This window comes from Pongo pygmaeus, chromosome 2, assembly GCF_028885625.2.
Source record: "Pongo pygmaeus isolate AG05252 chromosome 2, NHGRI_mPonPyg2-v2.0_pri, whole genome shotgun sequence".
In the NCBI taxonomy this organism is placed as follows: domain Eukaryota; kingdom Metazoa; phylum Chordata; class Mammalia; order Primates; family Hominidae; genus Pongo; species Pongo pygmaeus.
This window is the reverse complement of record NC_085930.1, coordinates 72027725-72044524: the sequence shown is the minus strand read 5'-3', so window position 1 is coordinate 72044524 and position 16800 is coordinate 72027725. Positions and strand designations below refer to the sequence as shown.

General features: G+C 36.6%; 1 long non-coding RNA gene across 1 annotated transcript in view; it reads left to right on the top strand.

Annotated features, from left to right (window-relative positions):
* LOC129032825 (uncharacterized) overlaps positions 1 to 16800 on the top strand; it is a 181021-nt gene that overhangs the window by 40149 nt on the left and 124072 nt on the right. Inside the window, exons 2-3 of the long non-coding RNA XR_008501478.2 lie at positions 9477 to 9585; positions 10182 to 10263. This is a non-coding gene — a long non-coding RNA (uncharacterized LOC129032825). The remainder of the gene's footprint in view (positions 1 to 9476; positions 9586 to 10181; positions 10264 to 16800) is intronic.

Sequence of the window (16800 nt, the reverse complement as noted above, 5' to 3'; positions counted from 1 at the left end):
CAATGAAAATAATTAACATCTCTGTCACCTCACATAGTTGTCATTTGTGTGCCTGTGTGTGGTGAAAACACTTAAGATTTACTATCAGCAAATTTCAAGTACACAATCGGTATTTTTAAATATAGTCACCATTAGATTAGGTATACTTAGATTCCCATAACTTATTCATCTTTTAACTAAAACTCTGTACCCTGTGACCAACATCTCCCACTTCCCCTAACCCCCAGTCCCTGGCAACCTCCATTTTATTTTTTGCTTTTGTGAGTTTGACTTTTTAAAATTTCAAAATATTTCTCATCATAAATGAGATGATACAGTATTTATTCTTCTGTATCCAGCTTTTTTCACTGAGTATAATGTCCTCCAGCTTCATTCTTGTTGTCACAAATGGCAAGATTTCCTTCTTTTTTAATTCTTCATTTTCTTTGTTCATTAACTTGTCAATAGAAACTTAAGTTGTTTCCATATCTTGGCTATGGTGAATGCTGTTGCAATAAATATGGGACTGCAGCTATCTTTTCAAAATACTCACTTTGTTTCCTTTGGATATATAACCAGTAGCAGGATTGCTGGATTATATGGTAGTTTTATTTCTAATTTTTGAGGACCCTCCATACTGTTTTCTATAATTGATATGCCAAATTACATTCCCACTAACAGTGTCAGAGTGCCCTTTTCTCCACACTCATGACAACTCTTGCTATCTCTTCTCTATTTTGTAGTAACTATCCTAACAGGTGTGAGATGATATGTCATGTGGTTTTGATTTGCTAATAATTTCTTTAAAGATTAGTGATGTTGAACACCTTTCTTTTTATTATAATTTTTATTTTAGGTTCGGAGGTACATGTGCAGGTTTGTTATATAGGTAAAACACTTTGTCACAGGATTTTGGTGTACAGATTATTTTTGTCATCCAATAGGAATTTTGTCTGATCCTCTTCCTCCTCCCATCCTCCACCCTCAAATAGGCTCCAGTGTCTGTTGTTTCCCTCTGTGTCCATGTGTTCTCATTTAGCTCCAATTAAAAGTGAGATAGGAAGAATCAATATAATTAAAATAGTCATAGTTCCCAAAACAATTTACAGATTCAATGCTATTCTTACCAAACTACCAATGATATTATTCACAGAATTAGAAAAAAAGCTATCTTAAGTGTTTGGCTTTTGGTTTTTGGTTTTCTGTTCCAATGTCAGTTTAGGATAATGACCTCCAGCTTCATCCATGTTACTGTGAAGAATATGATCTTGTTCTTTTTTACAGCTGTGTAGTATTCTATGGTTCATATGTGCCACTTTTTCTTTATCTAGCCTACCACTGGTGGGCATTTAGGTTGATTCCATGTCTTTGCTGTTGTAAATAGTGCTGCAATGAACATACGCATGCATGTGTCTTTACCATAGAAGCATTTACATTCCTTTGGGTATATACCCAATAATGAGATTGCTGGGTTGAACGGTAATTCTGTTTCAGGTTCTTTGAGGAATTGCCACACTGCTTTCCACACTGGCTGAACTAATTTACAGTCCCACCAGCAGTGTATAAGCATTCCTTTCTCCACAACCTCACCAACATCTGTTATTTTTTGACTTTTTCATAATAGCCATTCTGATTGATGTGAAATGGTATTCCATTGTCATTTTGATTTGCATTTCTCTAATGATTAATGATGTTGAACATTTTTTCATGTGCTTGTTGGCCACATGTATGTCTTCTTTTGAGAAATATCTGTTCATGACACTTGCCTACTTTTTAATGGGGTTGGTTTTCTCCTTGTAAATTTGTTTAACTTTTTTATAGATTCTGGATATTAGACTTTTGTCAGATGCATAGTTTGCAAATATTTCCTCCTGTTTTGTAGGATGTGTGTTTACTCTGTTGATTTGTGGTGTATGTATGTGTGTGTGTGTGAAGAAACTGTTTAGTTTAAGTAGGTCCCATTTGTCAATTTTTTGTTGTTGTTGCAATTACTTTTGGCATCTGCATCTTGAAATTTTACCAGATCCTATGTACAGAGTGGTATTTCCTAGGTTATCTTCCATTATTTTTATAGTTTTAGGTTTTACGTTTAAGTCTTTAATTCACTTTGAGTTGATTTTTATATACAGTGTAACAAAGGGGTTAAGTTTCAATCTTATGCATATGGCTAGCCAGTTATCCCAGCATCATTTATTGAATAGGGAGTCCTTTCTCCATTGATTGTTTTTGTAGGCTTTGTGAAACATCAGATGATTGTAGGTGTGTGGCATTACTTCTGGGCTTCCTATTCTGTTCGATGGGTCTATGCGTCTGTTTTTGTATCAGTACCATGCTGTTTTGATGACTATAGCCTTTAATATAGTTTGAAGTCTTTGTATCAGTACCATGCTGTTTTGATCACTATAGCCTTTAATGTAGTTTTAAGTCTTTGTATCAGTACCATGCTGTTTTGATTACTGTAGCCTTTGATATAGTTTGAAGTCAAGTAATGTGATGCCTCCAGCTCTGTTCTTTTTGATTAGAATTGCCTTGGCTATTCAGGCTATTTTTCAGTTCCATGTGAATTTTAAGATAGATTTTTTTTCTAATTCTGTGAATAATATCATTGGTAGTTTGGTAGAAATAGCATTAAATCTGTAAATTGCTTTGGGAAGTATGACCATTTTAATGATACTGATTCTTCCTATAAATGAGCATGGAATGTTTTCCTGTGTTTTTGTATCATGTCTGATTTCTTTGAGCAGTGTTTTGTAATTATCATTGTAGAGATCTTTTACCTATCTGGTTAGCTGTATTCATAGGTATGCTATTGTTAAGAGGGAAGTTTATGGCACTAAACACTCACATCAAAAAGTTAGAAAGATCTCAAATTAACAATTTAATATTACAACTAGAGGAATTAGAGAAGCAAGAATAAACCAACCCCAAAGCTAGCAGAAGATAAGAAATAACCAAAATCAGAGCTGAACGGAAGGAAATTGAGACACAAAAACATACAAAAGATTGATAAAGCCAGGAGTTGTTGTTTTTTGAAAAAAATTTGAAAGATTGAGGGTTGGGTCGCTAGACTAACAAAGACAAAAAGAGAGAATATCTGGATAAACACAATTAGAAATGACAAAAAGGACATTACCACTGACCCACAGAAATAGAAAACATCCTCAGAAACTACCATGAATACCTCTATGCCCACAAACTAGAAAATCTAGAATAAATGGATAAATTTCTGGAAATATACAACCTCCCAAGACTGAATCAGAAGAAATAGAATCCCTGAATAGACCAACAATGAGTTCCAAAATGTAATCAGTAATAAAAAGTCTACCAACCAAAAAAGAGCCCTGGACCAGGTGAATTCACAGTTGAATTCTACCAGATGTATAAAGAAGAGGTGATACCATTCCTACTGAAACTATTACAAAAAATTGAGGAGGAGGTACTCCTCCCCAATGCATTCTATGAGGCCAGCACCATTTTGATACCAAAATCTAGAAGAGACATGACCAAAAAAGAGAACTTCAGCCCATCCTTGGTGAATATTGATACAAAAAAATTCTTAACAAAATACTAGCAAAAAAATCCAGTGGCACATCAAGAAGCTAATCCACCACAATCAAGTAGGCTATATCCCTTGGCTACAAGGTTGGTTCAACATATGCAAATCAATAAATATGATTCATCACATAAACAGAATTAAAAACAAAACCCACATGATTATCTCTATAGATACAGAAAAAGCTTTTGATAAAATTCAACATGTCTTTATGCCAATAAACTAGGCATCAAAGGAACACACTTCAAAATATTAAGGGCCACCTAAGACAAGACCACAGCCAGCATCATACTGAACTGGCAAAAGCTAGAAGCATTTCCCTTGAAAACCAGCACAAAACAAGGATGCCCCCTATGACCACTCCTATTCAACATAGTACTGGAAGTCCCAGCCAGAGCAATCAGGCAAGAGAAATAAACAAAAGGCATCTGTGATGGTTAATATTGAGTGTCATCTTGATTGGGTGGAAGGATGTAAAGTATTGTTCCTGGGTGTGTCTTTGAGGTTGTTGCCAAAGGAGATTAACATTTGAGTCAGTGGACTGGGAAAGGCAGACCCACCCTCAATCTGAGTGGGCACCATCTAATCAGCAGCCAGTACTGCCAGAATAAAAGCAGGCAGAAGAATGTAAAAAGACTAGATTGGCTTAGTCTTCTGGCCTACATCTTTCTCCCATGCTGAATACTTCCTGCCTTCAAACATCGAATTCCAAGTTCTTCAGCTTTTGGAGTCGTGGAGCTTCAACCACTGACTGAAAGCTGCACTGTAGGCTTCCCTACTTTTGAGGTTTTGGGACTCGCACTGGCTTCCTTGCTCCTCAGCTAGCAGAGGGCCTATTGTGAGGCCTCACCCTGTGATCGTGTGAGTCAATACTCCTTAACAAACTCCCCTTTATATAAACATCTATTCTATTAGTTCTGTCCCTGTAGAGAACCCTGACTAATACAACATCCAAATAGAAAAAGAGGAAGTCAAACTATCCCAGTGTACAGATAACTCTATATCTGGAAAAGCCCACAGTCTCTGCCCAAAAGCTCTTTGATCTGATAAACAACTTCAGCAATGTTTCAAGATACAAAATCAATGTACAAAAATAAGTAGCATTCCTATACACCAACAACATCCAAGCTGACAGCCAAACCAGGAACAAAATATCATTCACAATCGAACACTTCTCTACATATCTATTTTTATGTCTTCTTTGGAAAAATATTTATTCAGTTTATTTGCCTATTTTTAGTTAAGTTATTTGGTTTTTTTTACTGTTGAGTTATATGAATTTTAAAAAATATATTTTGAGTATTAATCCTTTATTGAATATATGGTTTGCAAATATTTTCTTCCATTCTATGGGTGATCTTTTTATTTTCTTGGTTTTTTTCCCTTGTTGTGCAGAAGCTTCTTCATTTCTTGTAGTCTTACTCGTTTGATTTTGCTTTTGTTTCCTGTGTTTTTGGTGCCATATGCAAAAAATTATCACCAAGACCAATGTCAGGGAGTTTTTCCCCTTTGTTGTCTTCTAGGAGGTTTACAGTTTAGGTCTTCCATATAAGACTTTAATCCATTTGGAGTTAAGTTTTGTACATAGTGTGAGATAAGGGTTCAATTCGATCTTTTGCATGCAGATAGCTATCCAGTTTTCCCAATATCTTTTATTGAAGACACTTTTTTTTTGCCATTGTGTGTTCTTAGTGCCCTTGTCAATAATTAGTTGACCATATATGTGTAGGTTTACTTCTGGGCTCTCTAATCGGTTCCATTGGTCTATGTGTCTGTGTTTATGATAATACCGTGCTGTTTTGATTGCTATCTCTTTGTAAAACAGTTTCATTTTCAGGTAGGTGATGCATCCAGCTTTACTTTTCTTTCTCAAGACTACTTTGGCTATTCAGGATCTTTTGAGGTTTCTTGTCAATTTTAGGATTATTTATAATATTTCTGTAAAAATGCCATTGGGATTTTGATAGGAATTGTATTAAATCTCCAGATTGCTTTGTGTACTATGGACATTTTAACATTATTAATTCTATTAAACAGTATTAATTCCAATTCTTTTCTTTTTTTTTTTGAGACAGAGTTTTGCTATTGCTGCCCAGGCTGGAGTGCAGTGGCACTATGTTGGCTCACTGCAACCTCTGCCTCCCCAGTTCAAGCGATTCTCCTGCCTCAGCCTCCCAAGTATCTGGGATTAGAGGCATGTGCCACCACACCTCGCTAATAATTCCAATTCATAAACAAGGGCTATCTTTCCATGTATTTGTGTCATCTGTAATTTTTTAAATCAATGTTTTATAGTTTTCAGTATACAGGTATTTTACTTGCTTGGATAATTTATTACAAAGTGCCATTTTGTGTGTGTGTGTGTGTAGCTATTATAAGTGGAATTGTTTTCTTGATTTTATTTTTGGAGTAGTTTGTTGTTAGTGTGTAGAAATACAATTGGTCTTTATAAGATGATTTTGTAACCTGCAACTTTATTGAATTTGTTTATTAATTCTAACAGCTTTTTAGTGGAGCCTTTAGGGTTTTCTTCATGTAAGATCATGTCACCAGCAGAGACATTAACATCTTCTTTTCTGATATGAATACTTTTTACATCACTGTTTTGCCTAATTGTGGTGGTGAGGGCTTCTAGTAACATGTTCCTGATCATAGGGAAAAAGTGTTCAGCTTTTCACTGTTAGCAATAGCATGTCATATATAGCTTTTATTATGCTAAGGTAATTTCCTTGTATTCCTAGTTTACTGGGTGTTTTTATCATGAAAGAATGTTGATTTTTTTCAAATGCTTTTTCTGTACCTATTGAGATAATCATGTTTTTATTCTTCATTCCATTAATGTGGTGTATCATGTTTATTAATTTGCATACATTAAACCATCCTTGCATCTCAGGGATAAATATAATTTGATCATGCTGTAAAATTCTTTTAATTTGCTCTTGGATTGGATTTGTTAGTATTTTGTTGAAGATCTTTGCATCGATATTCATCTGTGATGTAAACCTGAAATTTTCTTTTATTGTAGTGTGCTTATGGCTGTATGAGAGTAATGCTAGCCTATAGTTTGAAATCGTTGCCTCCGTCTCATTTTTTTTGACAATTTTGAGGCTTACCATTAATTCTTTAAATGTTTGATAGAATTTACCCATGAAACCATCTGGTCCTGGAATCTTCTTTGTTGGGAGTGTTTTGATTACTGATTCAGACTTCTTTATTTCTTATTGGACTGCTCAAATTTTCTCTTTCTTCGTGACTTAGTCTTTGTAGGTTTTATGTATCAAGGACTTTATCCATTTCTTCTAGGTTATCCAGTTGGCTGTTGTCTAATTTTTCATAATAATCTCTTATAAGCCAGTACATTTCTCTGGTATCAGGTATAATTTCTCCTCTCTCATGTATAACTTTATTTGCATTCTTTCTCTTGAGGCCAAGAGTTTGAGACCAGCCTGGGCAACATAGCAAGACCCTGTGTCTCAAAAAAAAAAAAAAAATACCCAGGCATAATGGTGCCTGCCTGTAGCCTCAGCCACTTGGAAGGGTGAGGTCACTGCTTGAACCCAGGAGGTTGAGTTTACAGTGAGCCATGATCATGCCCTTATCCTCCAGCCTGGGTGACAGAGTGAGACTCTGTCAAAAAAAAAAAAAAAAAAAAAGAACAAGAAAGAAAGAAGGAAGAAAGAAAGAGTGGCGGTAATTTGACATAGGAAAAAAAGTACTTGACATTATTATTATTATTATTATTATTATTATTATTATTATATATTTTTTGAGACAGGGTCTCAATCTGTTGCCCAGGCTGGGATACAGTGGCTTGATCTCGGCTCACTGCAAGCTCTGCCTCCCGGGTTCATGCCATTCTCCTGCCTCAGCCTCCCGAGTAGCTGGGACTACAGGCGCCTGCCACCATGCCTGGCTAATTTTTTGTATTTTTAGTAGAGACGGGGTTTCACCGTGTTAGCCAGGATGGTCTGGATCTCCCGACCTGGTGATCCGCCCACCTTGGCCTCCCAAAGTGCTGGAATTATAAGCATGAGCCACCGCGCTCGGCCTTGACATTATTTTTTGTGCGTGTGATGAAAATGTCATGGTGAAATCATCCTCATGGAAAGAAATTCTCTGCAGGTTGCTAGGCAAGATTTCATTCAAAGAAGATTTTAGCAGTTTATTAAGTTTCTACCCAAACTTGCTTCTACTTGTCACAAGCTGGAACTTTTTGGCTAAATGCCATCTAAAATATGATTATTGTATAGTTCCTGGTCTTTGCTTGCTTCCACTAAACCATTGTTTCCAACTTCAGTCATTTACGTACCACCACCACAGTTATTACTGGTTCTGCATACTATCTCTACTAAAGGTAATATTATTTTTTAAACTGACTCATTTTGGGGGTTTATCTGGATTTATTTTAAAGTTAACCTGCAGTAATATGTATAGATTGCTGTTATATATTTTTCTAATCTATTATTAAAATAAAAAATCCCAATATTCTACATAAAAACAGTGTGTATCACTGGGGATACAAATAGCACCCTTTGAGAATTAATGAAATGAAGCAAAGCACTCGTTTTATTCCTCTTTCACTTTGTTAAGTCATTTGATATTAAAAACAATTACATGGAGCCGGTCATTCTTTGTGTATATGGGTAAAATGGAGCAGAATATAGTACATGCTGTGGAAATCTGATCAAGCAAATAAGAAAAAAATATTAAACACCTGATGTGTTCTAGGCACTACTGATCCTTCATTTAATAGAATTATTTATCTAGTGAGTTCATAAAGGTTATTTACATATTTGGGCGGCAAACCTAAGTGGCATTTTCACTAGTGCTGTTATGCTACTTAATTTTTCTGTTCTTTCTAACCTCAGTGTGCCCAGGTAGAAGAAAGCCTGAACTTAACTTTGTAAGAACAAGCTAGTATCTTCACTCCCTCAGTCATTGCTTGTTCCCTTATTATTTGCTTCTTGGAGCTGAATCTAGGGTATGCCTAGATAAGACTGAAAAAGGAGTGTGGCATTTGATGCACTGACATCTTCCACACAGTCAACATTTCAGTATGGATAAACCTTTGTGAATCAGGGCAGTATCTCACCCTGGATATCAGATGGCAGGTTCTAATATTCTTCACTAAATAATTATGTTTGATGATGAGCTCATTTTAAATGAAGAAAATGTGTCACATGATCACTTTTTTCTTGAAGAGTAACACCCTATAATAAAATAGAAGTCCCAATATTTCAAAGCCTTTAGAAAATCTCTTTTACTCACTCCCCTCATTTGAATACTTGCCTAAGAAACAAAAATGGAATTTTCTTAGTGGTATTGTGTTCCTTTAAAGAAAATCTGATACATAGAAGTTAGAACTTCATAAATATAAATGATTGCATTGCCAAGAAACTTCAAGATCCACTCTGAAAATCTGCTTATAGCAAGTCCCCTCCCCATTTGTTCATATAATTCTCTTCAGGAAGGGACAAATTGCCTAATATATTGTAGTTGGAGTTTATTACTCTTTAAGTTTTGGCAAATGTATTAAGCAAATGTTCACTAATACCTTTTAACCAATACTGGATGGCTTATCATTGTTTTGATTGGAACTGAACTTAGATTTTTCTTTTTTTTTTTCTAGATACATAAATTGGAAATTTGTAGTCAATTTTTTTACTGTTTTTACATTTTAAATGTAAATATCCCAGACATCCAGGAAATAGTATTTTTCTTCTTGAAATAAGTATCTGGACTCTGAATTTCATTTTAGCTTATTGTCTATTTCCAATCAATACATTCTAGAGAGTCTATTCATAGGAAAACCTGATATATATCACATTTCCTGTCTTCACTATGCACAGACCATATTTCTTCTTGACATGTTACTATTTGTTAATTACTTATTATTATTCTTACACATCACTCTTTAGTAATTTCTAATCTTTCTCTCTTATAGGACCCAGTGGCTGTCTTGATGTCTCACAGCAGGAAGAGGCTCTCTCAAATAGGTGTACACATGGGGAGAGAGAGAGCAAGGAGATCGAGATACAATCAGTCACCAGCAGGTTGGCTTGATTTTCTGAATGGAGCATGGTAGCATGCTATAGAGTCCAAGGAATTTGCCAAATCCATGTGAGAAAATTTGCCTCTCACATGTGAGAGAATTTTTTGAGAAAAAAAATCCTGACCCCGCCCCCCTGCCACCACCCGAGTGAGGCAGACTGACAGAGCACATTGGCTTGCTGTGGAGACAAGATCAGGGAAAGCGCCTCTGAAAAGAAAGCATTTTGGGAGTCCTGAAGGTGGAGAAGGTAATCAATCATGTGAAGAAACAAGAGGAAGGGTATAAGCTAGTTAGAAATTAAGAATAGGATGAGGAAAGAAGGAAAGCAAGATCCAGACCACATAAGGGCCTTAGAGGTCATAGAAAGGAGTTCAGATTTTAAACAAAATGTGTAAAAATGAAATTTGGCAAGAGTGGAGTCACCAAAAAAGGACAGAGCCAGGTACTCATGAGTTAATATTGAAGTTCAGGGTAATAGAAAGGTGTGAGATTTTTTTGGAGGATTTGTTGGGTAAATTAGATATGTGGAGTTACAGAAAGGGATGAGAAAATACTCACTTTTTGATTATTGTTCCTAATCTCTATCCCTCCCTACAGGGGATTTAGAGGAAGAGTGATAAATCAAAAGTCTTCGTCCAAGAATTAGCTTTGCAACATCTACAAACCTAAGCAGCTGCAGGTATGATTTGTTGATAGAGTTGACACCATCAGATGAATACAGACCCATGACCTTTAAATACAATTTCATCATTTATTTAAAAACTACTTTCTTGAATGATTGAGCTTACTTATAGTAAAAAAGTAAAAAGAAAACTATCATCAAAAGGATATTGGTCACTGGGTTGGCTTCTCATTGGTAAGTGTGAGGTTTTGAGAGCATTATTTGGTGACAACATCAGCACAGGCAGTTGTGTCTCAGATCTGGAGAGTAAAGTAACTCATGTTGCTTATGATTTACACCACGTCCACAGTGCACCAGCAGAGGTTACCATGCACACTCCCAAAGTCACGGAGGGGACTAATACAAATACTTATTCCTTCTCCTTCAGATCCTGTCTGCCTATGGTTATTTTTTCCTTGCTTCAATCATATACAGTGCACCCACTCAGGGCAATTAATTATCTTTGGCTCTTTTAAAATTACTCTCCAATCAAGTAAATATAAAAAGACAAAGTGTTACAAAAAATAATTCGTATCTGGTCCTCTCATTAGCTAGCAATTGCATAAACAGAATATGATTTACTCTTTGGACATGAATTTAGCAGACATGGAGTCACGCTGTCTCTAAGCTATTCTGATAAAAGTCTTGTTCTTTTTCCGGATTTTATGATGTCATATAACAATCTTTTAACTTATTGTTTCCTCAGCAAACGGTACCACAGCCATTGTGCAGCCCAGATGCATGATTCTCCTTAAATTTTTTAGAAGTGTCTGCCTCCAAGGTTATGTGACCTTGTAGATACATTTGATTCTCAGGAACATTGCAAAATTCCATAAAAATAATTTAATTAAGGTTTAAAGCATTACAGTATTCTGAAGATAGTGATAGGTAATAGAGAGAGGAATAAAACTTTACTTATACTAGAACAAATAGCTAGAAATATAGGTGTTTTTCTTCATGAATTTAGTGTTGGATTTCACTATACTGACAACATTTTCCCCCCAAGACTGATAAAAATATAAAGCATTCTCTACACCTGAGAAATGACGACAAAAAGGGAGACAGTCAGAATGAACTGGATATTACTAGTATTAGTAATAATACTATCATTAATGTTTAGCAATTAATAATTTATAATACTGTTTTTACCCTTATATTAATGAAACTTAGTGACTTGATCTAGCTCACATAGCTTGGGAATCTGCAATCAGGATTAGAACAGAATTTTAAACTCTGTACTTTTCTCAGTATGGCATCTGATTTCCAAAGTTAGCTATGATAGTCAATAAACAATTAGAAAAGTTGTCTCCATCACTTTTTGGCATCAGTTGTTTTTTTTTTTTTTTTCCTGTGGTCACTGTTACCCCCACTATTGCCTAAGATTGAAAAGCAGTTAGGAATAAAGCTTGTTCCCAACTTTGAATTGTCCAATTGACAAAGCTGAGACCTGAGTTGAGTGTAGAAAAAACCTAACCCTGTTGCTGCTATCATCATAATTTCAACTGTAGAATTGGGATCAGACCCGATGTACTTATAGTAGGATCATGAACAGCATGTTAGAGCTGGAGGTGTGCACAGAAGCCAACAAATCTGATCCCATCAAAGTAGACATGGCTGTAATTTGCTTTGCAAATAACAAATAATAGAATAAAACAATTCATCAGTAAAAGGGGAATCAATTAGAACACATAATTAAGGAGCAGATTTCAATCTAGTTGGATTCAAAGGCTCAAATGGTGTCATCAGAATTCGGCCTCTTTCTCTCTCTCTCATCTGTTTTTGTTAGTTCTCTGGCAGCTCCAGGTTTACATCTTCACAGCATCAAATTAAACATTTACTCTAGAAAGTAAAATTACTAGCTTTGATTTGAAGTACTTGGGTTAAATGCTGAACCTACAACTAATTACTGATTTATACATCCATCAGTGATCTTGCCCCCACCCAAACCACATGGGAAGAGAGTGAATGAGAAGTGGGTTCCTAATGAGCACAGAGGACTCATTTCTTTCAAGAAAGGCAGATGGATATATTGAGAAGAAGCCCTGAAGTCTACATACGGCCAAGGAGAAGTTGAGAGGGAGCAGGAACCAGTGTCCAAATTAGAACTGTAATATTCACACTAGTTTTCTCTCCTCGACACCTCACACCTTCTATGGAGAATATTACAAGGTTGGAGGTCCCCAAATCATCACCTAGATGGCCTTTTCCAATTTTCCTTGGGATACAGAAAATGAAGGAAATTGACGGTCTGCAGGACAGGCTATGTGGTAAAGCAGGGTTATCTAGTCTTTTGGCTTCCCTGGGCCACATTGGAAGAAGAAGAATTGTCTTGGGCCACACATAAAATACACTAACACTAACAATAGCTGATGAGCTAAAAAAAAATTTTGTAATATTTTAAGAAAGTTAATGAATTTGTGTTGGGCTGCATTCAAAGCCACACTGGGCTGCATGTAGCCCTTGGGCTGCAGGTTGGACAAGTTTGTGGTAAAGAAATATGGATAAAGTATGAATTGTGCAAAGCTGTAAATACACTTGAACTAGATTTAACTCACAAAGAGAACCTTTTTCAGTCTACCCTTCTAATAACACTGACCTTCCTCTAATAGAAAGGTTACAGCTTTCAGTTAGATGACACATTTTTTTTTCCAGAGGGTTAGGGATAAACATAACTTTTTTTCAAACCTATCTCAGCTTTTTACTATCTATCTTGAACCAATAAAATAATCAAGATTGTGGCAAGGACAACGCAATCCCTCTTTCCTTATCACATTCAGCATTGAGTCTCTGATGTCTCTCTTTTTTCCCTGCAGTTTCTGAGTCTCCGTGCTTCAGTTTCACGTGTCTGTCTTCTGAGGAGGTCATCTGCCAAGCTACATCACGGCAGACCTAATGATAGGCTTTATTACTCTTTCCTGGCAGCTGCCTGTGCTTTCTTTCCTTTGTGGGGCAAGGAGGAGGTTCATTCTTACCCTGTGTTCTCTGCTGATCAATTCTACATAAGAGAAGACAGCAGGAGAAAAGCAGGCAGTGTAGTGTATGTCATTCTATTAACAGGGGAGGCAGGAGTAAAAACAAAAGTAAATCTTCCCTCAATTCTTCATGTTCCCGAATCCACAGTGGATTGTTTTAGCACTGTGGAGTTCCCTACCAGGTGTCCTTGTTCCAAATTCTAACCATGAAAGATCAGTTATAAGCCAGCTTTACTAGCCAGTTTTATTCCAATGATTTTGCTTACAAAATGGTTACAGGTTTCTAGTACATAAGTTATGTCTGATTAGAAGTGAACTGTCTGCAATGAAATACGGATATTTCATATTTGGTTTGGGAAAATCTGAATAAATCAGGTAATTATGACCTACTTTCTCAGAGGATCCAAACCATCAGCCCTGGGGCCATTATGAAAACTTGAACATTTCACATATAGTCAACCGAGTCAGATATTGGCATCATTCATTTGAATCTTTGATTGAAAGTATTATTATACATTTACAGTGATCAAAATAATGTAATGGTTTGTTGTATCTTCCAAAAATGGCCACAGGAATATTATCCATGTTTTTCCTAAATGGCACTTCCCCATCAAGACAGAAGTCTCTATCTCCCTCTCTTAAAACTAAACTTTGGCACTTCCTGATTAAGACATGAAATCTCTATCCTTTTCTCTTGAAACTAGATGGGATTTTGTCATTGTCTCAATGAATAGATGAAGCAGAAGTAGCCTTGTATGATGTTTGACACTAGATCATAAAAGGCAATACAGCTTTCTCCTGGTCTTCTTGGGACACTTGCCATTAGAGCTGAGACATCATTTTGTGAATAATCTTGGACAAAAAGTTTGGGACAGTAAATAATTGGCCCAGGTTTAGTTGATTTTTAAAACCAATGAAAAGACGTTAATATCATGAATTAGAACTGATATTCTGGGGAAAATATTAAACTCCCCTATTAAGGATAAATTTTCCTTCCTTCCTCCCTCCCTCCATCCCTCCTTCCCTCCTTGCTTCTTTCCTTCCTTCCTTCCTTTTTTCCTTCCTTCCTTCCTCCCTCCCTCCCCCACTCCCACTTCCTTCCTTCCTTCCTTCCTTCCTACTTTCCTTCCTACCTTCCTTCCTCCCTTCCTTCCCTCCTTTCCTCCTTCCTTCCCTCCTTTCTTCCTTCCTTCCCTCCCTCATTCTCTCCTTACCTCCTTCCTTCCCTATTTCCTTCACTACTTCCTACTTCCTTCCTCATCTGCCTAGCTGAACAATTTTTTGCTAGAAATATAGAAAATAAACTGCATCACCAAAGTCCCACTTTCTCCTAGGTGTGCGTAGGACAACTTGGCATAGGACCAAAGTGGCCTGAAAGAGTTAAAGAATAATACCCAAGATATATTTCACAATAGATACATTTTATCATATTTTAAAGCATCATAAATATGTAATTTAGTTGGTGAAAATATGCATATTTTCTCCTCTGCTTATTTCTTGATAGAGTTCATGGCTATCCCGTCTTCCTCTGACCCTTTTTAAACTTCAGTAAATGTCTATGTGCATTACTGTGAAATCTCCAAAAGACTATTTGTAACATTTTCCCAAAATAACCTTTTCTGTAAGGACCATCCATTTATCCATCCATCCATGAATTAGTACACTTAACCCATATGTGTCAAGTGTCCATTAGATACAGGGTACTGGGGATCCAAAGGTAGGAGTTAGAACACTTGCCCTTGCAAATATCATAGTCCCATGCAAGAGATAGAAAAGCAAACATATAAATTAACTGATTAATTAATTCAACAAACATTTATCAAGCTCTTACTGTATTTCCAGGATTATGACAGACTCTAGAGTTCACAGCAATAAGGAAGGTAGGTACAGCCTTTGTCTTATAGTTAATGGATTAGGATAGAAAACCAAATAATAACAGTACAAAATCCAATAAAGAGTTTAGAGAAGACCTTCTAAGAAAGGGTGTCCAATCCTTTGGCTTCCCTGGGCCACACTGAAAGAAGAAGAATTGTCTTGGGCCACACATAAAATACACTAACACTAATGGTAGCTGATGAGCTAAAAAAAAAAAAATTGCAAAAAAATCTCATAATGTTCTAAGAAAGTTTATGAATTTGTGTTGGGCCGCTTTAAAACTGTCCTGGGCCACATGTGGCCTGCAGGCCATAGGTTGGACAAGCTTGTCCTAAAGGAAGTGAAGTATTAGCTGAAACCTGTGGACAAATTGGAGTGAGCCAGGGGAAGGCAGATTTAGGAAGAGGGTACAAGTTAAGAAGGGAAGCAGGTGTGAAGATGTAGAAGCGAGGAAGAGAATGGTATGTGCATTTGAAAAACCAAAAAAAGTTCAGTAAGGGAAGGATGATGCCTGGATGGAGATGATGGCGAGAAATAAGCCTGGAAAAGCGGGCTGTCTCAAAGGTAAAGGGAAACCACTGAAAAGATTAAGCACCCTGGGAATAATGAGATAATTGTATGTAGACTCTTCTGACTGCAAGATGATGAATAAATCTTGATTGGAGCAGACTTAGAATCAGGAGCCCTGTGAGATGGCTGTAAGGACAATCTTGGACAAAGATCATGATGGTTAGTATGAGGATGGTGACAGTGATGAATAAAAGTGTACATGTTTAAAATCTGGAGGTATAATATGTACGGCATTTTTATTTGATGGGTTAGATGTCAAGGATGGAAACATGAAGAGTCAGAATAAATTCCAGGTTTCTAGACTAGGCAACAGGGAAGGTGGTCATGCCACTAAAGGCGAACCCTTCCTTAGGAAGGAGATTGGGACCGGGCACAGTGGCTCACGCCTATAATCCCAGTACTTTGGGAGGCCGAAGAGGGCAGATCACAAGGTCAGGAGATCGAGACCATCCTGGCCAACATGGTGAAACCCCATCTCTACTAAAAATACAAATATTAGCTGGATGCGGTGGTGAGTGCCTGTAATCCCAGCTACTTGGGAGGCTGAGGCAGGAGAATTGCTTGAACCAGGGAGTCGGAGGTTGCAGTGAGCTGAGATCATGCCACTGCACTCTGGCCTGGTGACAGAGTGAGACTCCATCTCAAAAAATAAATAAATAAATAAAGGAAGGAAGGAGACTGGATCTGGAAATAAGATAATGGGTACAGTTTGGGTTATATTGAATCTGAATTTTCTGTAAGATATCCCAGTAGAAATGTCAATTTATGGTCAATATAGCCAAGGTGGAAGTTCAATATATATATGTCTGGAACTCAGCAAGAAAAAAATGGACTAAAGCTAAATATCTAGAAACTATCAACATATGGAAGATGATAATAGAAGCCCTGAGAGTAGTAAATATATAAGGTCAGAGAAAAAGGCCTGGTGCAGAATGATAAAGAAAATTAACTTTTAGGGGAGATGTTGGGTATCTAGATAGACTTACTGGAGAAAAGAAACTAGGAGAATGTGGAACCTAAGAAACCAAATACATTGCAAATATTTATATATTTAGAAAAAATATACATAAGTTTTAGGAGTATCGTCGGGCAGATGTTGAGAACGTTGGACTAAACTAAGGTAGTGGCATTATTGATG